General features: G+C 39.0%; 1 long non-coding RNA gene across 1 annotated transcript; it reads right to left on the reverse strand.

Moving 5' to 3' along the window:
* Positions 1-334: 334 nt before the first annotated feature.
* On the reverse strand, positions 335-2,044 carry LOC142175163 (uncharacterized). The gene is made up of 2 exons (XR_012704342.1): positions 795-2,044; positions 335-686 (listed from the first exon to the last, which is right to left on the reverse strand). It is a non-coding gene; the product is annotated as an uncharacterized LOC142175163 (long non-coding RNA).
* Positions 2,045-10,179: the final 8,135 nt, after the last annotated feature.

The following is a 10,179-nucleotide window of genomic DNA, read 5'->3' on the forward strand; positions in this document are numbered from 1 at the left end:
GATGATTGTTGATTAGGATCCATTATGTGATTGAATAGAGGTATTGATTCTGAAGGCAAGTCAACAAGAATTAACTATTATGATTTCAATAATACCTAATCCAAACAATTAACTATTATGATTAATGATTTGATTTCGCTTTCCCAAGCCATCAAAGAATATGGGGACGTTGCATACGAAAAAGGAATTTGATGAAGAAATCAAGTGTCACGCCCCAAGCCTAGGGGCGAGATCGGCACTCAGTGCCTCACTTATCCTTACGTATCACTTGCGACTAAGAGTCTCTGAACATGTAATGTCATACTTTGGCCATGGGCCACATTACAAGATAACATGCGATGCAAACTATAAAATTGAATAGAGACTAACACTGACTAAATGTCAACATAAGGTTGGACTGGCAAGGCCGTCATAATTACTACTACTGACAAGACAACAAAATCTACATACAGGGCCTACAGGCCCAACATACTGCACTAACTAACAGGATATGTCTACAAGCCTCTACTGATAGATGTACTGTAATCGGAACAGGGCCCCGGCCTACCCATATCCTATCTACATATATACACAAGATGCACACCAAAACTTCTAGACCCGGCAACTCCGTAGGACGGGGAGCTTACCGATAAAGCTGAACTCGGGCAAATACCTACTAGGGAGGTCTACCCGTCTGTTGTCTGAACCTGCACGCATGAAATACAGCCCCCCCAGAAAGGGACGTTAGTACAAATAATGTACCGAGTATGTAAGACAATATACTGAAGCTGAAACTGAACTGATAATATAATAACTGAAAGCAACTGGGGATCAAAGATAATCTGAGGATATGCTCGTCAGTTGATATTGACTCAACTCTCTCAATATAGTGAGTAAAATAGCTGTCCGGCCCTATAAGGCTTGGTATATATATATATATATATATAACTGTTCTGCTGTAGTAGGCTCGCTCATAGGCGCTCGGCCGTACTAGGCTCTGTATCTCGACCAACTGGACTTGCTCATAAGCGCTCGGCCACAGCAGGCTCGGTATATAACTTACCATCTGATCAGAGGTTGCTCAATAAGGACCTGCCCATCGATTATAGCTCGATGGTAGTAAAAATACATTAATACTGTATATATAAATTCTCTGCTCTCTTGACTGGTAGAAGAAAATACTCAAAATATCAAAAAAAAACACATGCCAAAATGAACAAGAAGTTAGTTATCAAATCATTTTTTTTCTCAAATAATCCAAAGCTAACTCTTCAGCTCATGAATAGCAAGTGGATCTTGGACGACTTAATCAGTAGGCCTAAGGACTTCTTATATATGGGTTGTGTGTGTAGTGTGGGATCAGTTAATATTTTTTGTTTGACTACAGGAAATGAATCAATTTCTTCTAAAAGAACATAAGCCGATTGATACCGCCTAGCTAAACTGTCTAAACGTGTCATTGAGACTTAGAAAATAATTGAATCATACATATGTTTCAAACGTGCAAAAGTTATGGACCAATTCAGATAACAAACACTTTTAACTACGTTGAAAGAAACTTGTGAGACTAGCAAAATATACGTAAATTCTGGGATATGAATTTTTTTTTATGGCTCGTTATCAAACTTGTGTAATGACGCGATCATGCTAAAATGAAGGAAAAACTTAGTCTTAACATACCTGAGCCAATTCTCTTGACAATCCTTTCAACACACGTCAATTGCGACAACACGTAACGACGAATCGAAGTAGGGGAGTATTCGTTTGTAACATATGGCTTCTTGATACACTCTTTAACTCCAAAGAAGCAAAGAAGGAAGCTAGAAATTGGACGGGAGGGACCTTTGAATCACGTCGAAGCAGGAAGGCAAGGAAAAGAGAAATTAAACCAAAGTTTTACGCATTAAGAGATGTTCTACGCATAGAGTAGTAACTCATATTTTAATGAGTTAAAAGTAGTATCTCATAGAGATGTTGTTCTAAATGTTACCAAAATGTGATGAAGCTTTAAAATACAAAAATATACAGATAAGACTTGAAGAGTCTAATAGATTATTCAATTCAAATGTTGCCATCTTTCAATTAAGGTTATTAGTCATCTATTTTAAATGGAGGGGCTGCCACATGCAGCCATTACCCTATATATCTATAATTAATTAGGTAATATCTCATTACCCGATAATTAATCAATTACCCACATAATTAAAAACTATCTCAAATTACTTAAAATTCTACTTATTTTTAATATACTTTATACATTATACTATCGTGGCCATATAGTACCTTGTATGGTACTAGTCCATAAATATCGGGTATTATCGCTCGACCCGTATTTTATCCCAAATCAACAACCTTCAACGAAACTCATTTTCTTTAATCCATGTACCCTTTATCCTTCATGACACTTACTTATTGATTGTTATAAATGGCATAAATATGTTAACCTCGAGTTAATCTCATCCCCGAGTCTATATCAATTAACTGAAGACAAAATTTTAACGTACAAAAAATGCGAGATGTAACATCAAGTTGCATTAAATGGATGATTGAAAGACATAGAAAACATCATATAAAGGAGGATCATTGAAGAATCAAAATCGGAAAGAAACAAACATCGAAATCAGGAGAACTCGATCTATAAAGGTGATCTCAAATCCATTAAAATGAAATAATATTATGGTAACACGCTGAAAATCAAATAAGAATGAAAGAAGATTAGAAGAATAAGCTTGATGCACATATTACGGTAGCAGTTGACGTGGAAGCAGAGTAGGACAACTGAGTAGGATTATTTGAACCTTTAGATTTGGCGGAAAAAGTAGTTATTTTATTTTCTCTATTTTCAGCATGTTTTGCATTTCGATTTTAAATTCTAAATGTTAGGGAACACGCTTTTGAAGCTATACAGATCTATTCCCTCTCTTCTATAAATTCTCCCTATCTCTCCTTCTCTTAGTTATTGTGAACACGTGATTTTTGCCCTACGAGAACTACTCCCAAAAATTCAAAATAAAATGGTTTTGTGTTGTTTGTGATTTATTTGTATTTTGTCTGTGCATGTTTATTTCTACTTTAATTAAGAAAAATACAAAAATATGTGTTGCATGTGCATTTAGGATTTAATTTTACAATTTAGGAATTAATTAAACAATTAAGTTTGTTTTACAAAATGAAAAAATCACAAAAATATGTACTTTGCATTTTTAGCATTTAATGTCCAAATTGTGTGATTTTATCTTTATTGGTGTTTATTTTCGTGTGATAATTATTATTAAGAGTTAATTAATATTTTAAGTTAATTGTCGATTTTATGATTTAATTTAGGATTTTGGTTGTAATTTAGGAATTAAAAAAGGAAATAAGTAGAAAAGAACAAAAAATAGAAAAAGAAATCGGAATTGGGCCCAAATTAATTTAAATCCCCAAGGCCCAAATCCTTACAGCCCAATTCAAACACCCCAATACCCATCCTAACCCAGTCTGCCATCAGCTCAATCGAAACGACAGCGTTTCAGGATCAACAAATCCCAACCGTTGAATCGTTTTGATCCAACGCCTCAGCACAATCCCCACAACCCAACCCATTTGTCCCCGGATCGACCCAGTCCCCCAACGAAACCAAACGACATCGTTTCCTATAAGGGAATTGATCCAAGCTATTTATCTCACTTGATTGAACGGCTTGGATCCAATCCCCACGTATGTATATAAGGGATCCAAACGAACCCCACCCCCTTAGAGCCCCCACCCTCTCTCGTCTCTTCAGAGACCAAAACACACACCACCACACACCACCGCCTTCCGCCCGCCAAAAATCGCCCACGGCGGCAGACGGTGGCCAAACAACCCCAGAAATACATCCCTGAACCACCCTGCTCCCCCCTCTCCGATTCCACACTCCATTAGCCTCGAATCATACTATAACTCCTCGAATCTTCAATCGAAGATCGTCCAAAAACCTTACCTTCTCCGATTAACCCCAAAATTACACCACAGCCTCCTCACGACATCCTCTTTCCAAATCCCGAATTAGTTTTCTTCGAATCAGTACTAGACGCTTCGAATCTTCAAACGAAGATTCGAGCAAAACCCTAGCTTACCCAATAGCCCCTAAACTCACACCCTGTGATCTCCTGGACCCCCTCACCATGAATCCTTGATCAATTCTTTTCAAATCATCGTGGGGCAGCTCGGATTCCAGATCGAAGTTAGGCAGGCCAGGTTCCATGAATTTTGAGTCAGAGAGACTGACTTTAGCCATGCTATTTTCCTTCGAAAACACATGGTTAAAGTCCGTCTCGGCTTGAAAGTGGGAAGATCCTCGAGGTTTTTAATCGAGTTGTGATTCGGGTAAGTCTTTTACGTCCAATTTTGATTGTTCACTCTTGTAGTTCCGTTTGTTTACTCTGTCCCTTCCTCTTCTATAAATTTGCATGAATTTCCCATTTGAATTATGGTCAGTAGTCTAAGTTCCAATTTGGGCCAGTTTGTAAGTTGAATTTGTCAAGAACTGGTCTAATTTGTGTCCGGTTAGTTTGGTTTAAAGTCAGGCTACCAATTACTTTGTCATTATGATTCCTTAATCAGTGATGTTGGCCTGTACAATAGACCTAATGCTTAGGAAATGGTTCATGATTGTTTGAATCTAGACTTGTGCTATTAATCAGGTTTCTTTTCATGACACTTGCTTTGCCTCATCTCTAATTGCAGGCTCATGTTGAGAGTAGTTGGGTTTAGTCAGAACTGTTGTGAATTAAAACTTGTTCTATAGTGTGTGATTCCCTTTGTTTGCTATTCATACTGTCGATTACCTGCCTAGTTGGTCATCAGGAGGTCTACTAGTCTTGCAAATCTGATGTTTTGTAATCTGTTCAGTTGAGTTAGGAGTCAGTTGTTAGGAATTTGATAGTTTGAATTGGTTATAGCCGAAGGGTTTGGTACAAATTGAAAGGGGTTCATGTAGGATAATAGTTTAGGGCATCAGGGGGTAATTTGGACTTTAAATTTAAGTGTTCTGTCCAGTAAGTGCTAAGGTAACATTAAATTAATGCATTTATTTAAGTGCTAATGGGGAACAAAACATAATGGTAGGGGAAGGCTTAAAAGGATTGATTAAAATATGTTGTCTATGCCTGTTTGAACATTAAATAAGGAAAAGACAAGAGGTAATGGGGAAAACATACTCTAGTGGAGTGCTAAAGGTATCATGGGCAGAATTAGTTTCTTAATTCTGCCTAGTGTTCTTACAGGCTGGAAGGCCAGAGTCTTGGTATAAATAAGGGTCTGGACAGAGTTAAAAGGGGGGCTTTTGGAGTCTGGTCTTGGTTTTTTCTTTTGGGCAGACCTTAGAGAAAAAAAAGATATAGAGAGAAGACAGAGAGTTAAAAGATTAAGTGAGAAGAGATAGAGAGATAGGCATTGGGAGACTTGGAGAGAGGAAAAGTCAATCTGAGAGAACATTTTTGAGTCTTGAATCAGTTCTGAGAGATAGTTTAAAAGAAATGGTACTGTTCCATTGAGTTCTAGGCAGAATTTAGATTCCAAGCACTAGTTCTTGACCCCTTTTGATTGTTGAATCTATTTGGCAGTCTATTGATTCTGTTTCTGAACTTATCCGAGCTCAGTTTGTTCTGTTTAGGCGTCCGTATTGCTGTTTGGTTCTACAAATTAGTGTGGTCTTTGGTTTGGGTGTATTTCTGATTTGGAGAGTGGTATTGCTGTGTTGGTTTTTGTTTTAACTATTCCATTACTGCTGGTGATTTGCTGTTGGTGTTGTTGTGTCATCCGCTGCTGCTGACTGTTCTTCCTTCTTTTGTTCTGTTTTTCCAATCCAGGTACACGCCTGAAACTGGCCCAATGTAGCCATTTGAATTGAAAGCTGAAATGAAATGGTCTTCTTTGGAATTTATGTGTTTAAGCTGTTAGTAAAGTAGTAGTAAATAATTTGTATTTGTTTACTGAACTGATAGAACTATTATAGTATTGATTTAATTTCGTTTTGTATGGTATAATTCCGGAATTAAAAGCAGGCTGGAATGGACAATGGTTTAGAAGTTCATGGATTTCACTTGTAATAACAACATTGAGTTGAAACCAGTAGGTAGGCATTGAATCCAGTAGTGTGTTAAAGTCTTAAGCATGTGTGTGATGAGGGTGGTCTCTTAGTTAATCTGAGATGTATGAAAATCGTTCATGGTGTCTATATCGTTGCGTGGGCCCTGTTAGTGTTTAGATATTTAGGTTAACACTTGTTTTTGGAATTATGTAGCCTTGTCTAGCCTCACTATTATTAATTGAACGTTGCATGAATTTGAATGTCGAATTGGAACCGGAAAAGCATGATTCATAGTTAGTTTATTGTATTTACCTGATTTGAGTAAACTATTAGACTAATCTTGATGGATATCTCCTTTTGGTCCTAGTTAATTCAATTTTGGTTTTGAGCAACTTAGATAGAGAAATCAGAAGGTTTTGAGTTAATAACACTTTGTTCCTGGCCTCTTAGCCTGTTTGGATTGTTTTTCCCATGCCAGGATTCGATATTGGTATAGGGGGCTACGGCTGTTTGGGCCTGTTTTACTCTCCATAGGCCCAAGTAACTCCCCTTTCCAAAGCTGGGAACGATTCCCATTCACTGCAGCTTTCAAGTAGGCCCGTTTAGTACGTAGATTTGGATCTGTTTTAAAATTCAATGTATAGTTTAGCCTGGTATAATTCAGTTCTTAATTAATTAGGGAAATTTTTTAGAGACAAACAAATAGAAAATCATAGTCACTTTTAGGTTGACCTTTTAATAAAATGATGAGACGAGCCTTGCCAAACAAAAATACAAAATGCGGGGCCCTCAATAAATATTATATGAAAATACTTAGAATTCGGGAGGGTCGTTTAGCGAATTTCACGACCTTCCCCAAATAATAACGCGTTAGACCCTTTAGGTGCGATTTTAATGAAATTACATTCCTAAACTCAGGTGCGCATTGATTGCGACGTGGTTCGAGATGCGTTTTCACGACGATGTAATCCCTTTAAAATAAATATAATAATAAAAGCGGTTTTAAAGCGAATAAAAAGCACATAAGCTAGAGCATGTTTTGAAATCAGATAAAATCAAATACGACAGTTGAGCGACCGTGCTAGAACCACGGAATCCGGGAATACCTAATACCTTCTCCCAGGTTAACAACATTCCTTACTCGGATTTCTAGTTCGCGGACTGTTAACAGAGTCATATTTTCCTCGGTTCGGGATTCAACCGGTGACTTGGGACACCATTAATCTCCCAAGTGGAGACTCTGAATCTCAATAATAAATCCCATTCCGATTGTCCTTTAAGTGGAAAAAACTCCTTTACGCCCCGGCGAGCGCAGGTAAAAAGGAGGTGTGATAGCTCTGGCGACTCCGCTGGGGATAATACTGGAATTTCTGGTTCAGGGTTTAAGAATTCGAGCTTAGAATAATTGTTATGTTTGGCTTTATCTGATTTTTCTACGTATTTCACGCTAAATGTGCTAAATGCTTTATCGCTTTGTTATTATCTGAACTGTATATAAACTGTGCCGAAACCCTTCTCTTCTCACCTCCGGGGATGTGCTCACTGGTTGAGACTCCCTATTCTGTTAGTGTCATACCCTGAAATAAGAATGAGGTCGGACAAGTTACAAAGCCGGACGATCTCGCGCGTCCCCGGTACGTTTCCCCCTCCTCGACTCGAGTTGTCCGCTCGGGTACACAGTCTATAACAAATACCTAGGCTTTGAACCTAGAATAACGTGACTTCATGCCGGATCCCTAGTAGGAACGCTTATTTGCAACATGTTGCATATGACTTAGGGGACTCAACACAGGGGTTAGGTCCGTCTAGGACTAGCAACCTGAAATGAAAAAGACCATCCTGATGCATCTTATTTGTTTTCCGTGCATTTATTTGTTTATGCTGACCGGTTTCTGAATATCAGGAAAATTGAAAAAAAAGAAAGAGAAATAATAGTGTAGAAAGTTGACTGCCTACTTTTAGAAATACAAAGCCCGAATGCTGTCGAAACTCTGCCGAAATTTTAAGAAAAAAATATTTTATAGTTTGTCTTACTCAAAAAAAGCCAAAAAAAAGAAAAGAAAAGGAAAAAGGGTCTTGTTTTAAAAAATAGTTTATTTTCCCGAACTACACCGGTTTGATTCTCACAGGGTGCGGTATACGTAGGCAACTCTCATCGGGTCCAACCCCTCTTTACAAAAATGTCAAAATTTTTGTCACAAATAAGTCGGGTGATGCCATTCTTGCTTAAAATAAGCCGAATATCCCCAAAAGGGCACCGGAAGGCTATTTTCACAAGAACAGCCACCCTGAGTCATTTTTAAATGGTTTGCGGGCACAACCTTAAAATCTTCCTCCCGGAAGCGCTGAAAGGCCATGTTTTCAACCGGATCTTTTATTTCAATTTGAAAAAAGAGTCAATAATAAATCGAGTAATGTCGTTTTTGGCAAAAATAGCCGAATGTTCTCGAAAGGGACGCCGGAAGGCTGACTTTGCATAAACGGCCACTTTTAGTCATTTTTGGATTTTTGACCGGTTGACTCACCCATCCTTAAAATCTTCGTTCCCGAAGTGCTGAAAAGCCGTGTTCGGAACCGGATCTTCCTTTTAATCTGTGAACAAATTAAAAATAGTCAATTTGTTGAGTCAAATGAATTTTATTTCTTAATCACCTTAATAAATGTGCAGGATGAGCACGATGCAAAATGAACCTTTTTCAATAATGACTAAAATCCTTTTCGAGTTGCGGCTATGGTGGGATGATTTAGGTGGTAAGGGGCAAGATGAGGTCAAGAAATTCTAAAAGGTCTTACGGGTTTATTGGAAATCCAGCCTCGGGGGGATATCATAAGAGCTTTGGTCACCTACTAGGACCCGGCACACAATGTCTTCCACTTCCCCGATTTTGAACTCACCCCGACTTTGGAGGAAATAGCCGGGTACATCGGAAATGCTAAAGTTCCGATAAGGCAAAAATACCTGGTTGCTCCAAGAGCTGTCACCACGCATTGGTTTTTAGATTCATTAAAGATACCCAGGACGGTCTATAACCCAGATTTGGCCGCGGGTTTTTGTAATCCGCGCTTCATATACGACAGATACGGTCATGTCGGAGAATTCAATAATCCGGGTAACAAGATATGCAACAAAAGTAACCGTCAGAAATGGGATGAGCATAGACGAGTGGCTTTTATGATAACCTTTTTGGGACTTTTGGTGTTTCCAAGGAAAGACAGAAACATTGATTTGAAAATAGCCGGGGTCGTCAGTACCTTGCTCACTCAAGATGAAAGCACTCTTGCACCTATGATAGTATCTAATATCTTCCGAGCTCTCACAGCCTGCAAAGCCAGAGAGAACTTTTTCGAGTGGTGTAACTTGTTACTACAAATATGTATGACTGAGCATCTCTGCCACCGTTCCCAGCTCTTGAGTTATGGTGCCTCGAAGAAAACTTGCATAGAAGAATTCCACACAAGAATCAAGGGGGTCAGTCTACCCGAGGGAGTTACGACGTGGACATCATTCTTTCGGATCCTCACCGCCAGCCAAATACAGTGGATGCTAGGATGGTTGCCCGTTGATGGGGTCATATATATGCCGGCAACTAGGACCCACTTTCTATTGATGGGGCTCAAGAGCATTCAGCCCCACGCGCCATATCGGGTTTTGAGACAACTCGGGAGATGCCAAACAGTGCCACAGGAGGAAGATCTTAATGCTCAAGTAATTGAGATTAGCCCTGACGGACAGTTTCCTGAAGTAAGAGTCTGTCAGATCTGGAGTGAATGCCAATATTTAAAAACAGATACTTGCGTGCAGGATCGGGCCAAAGGCGAAGTGGCGCCAGGATACCTTGCTTGGTACAAGAGAGAACTTGAGCACGAAAGGCCGGCTAAAAGACCCCATCTCCAGGAGTTTGTCAAGGAGTCACAAGAATAGTGGGATTGGTTGGCTAAAGAACACGAGTACAGGGTGACAATAGGCAAGTTGGAGAAGCAAGTTATGGATTTGAAATTGAGAAAGATTTGCATATCGCTGCAGATGAGGGAGAAAGGAGAAAACTAGCTCAGGAAAATGAGGTCCTCAAAACTCAAATCCAGGAAATGAAAATAGCTGCCAGAAGCCAGGAGAGAAGCCGGGCTGAGAAAAGGCTCATAAACGG

This window comes from Nicotiana tabacum, chromosome 3 (genome assembly GCF_000715075.1).
Source record: "Nicotiana tabacum cultivar K326 chromosome 3, ASM71507v2, whole genome shotgun sequence".
In the NCBI taxonomy this organism is placed as follows: Eukaryota; Viridiplantae; Streptophyta; class Magnoliopsida; order Solanales; family Solanaceae; genus Nicotiana; species Nicotiana tabacum.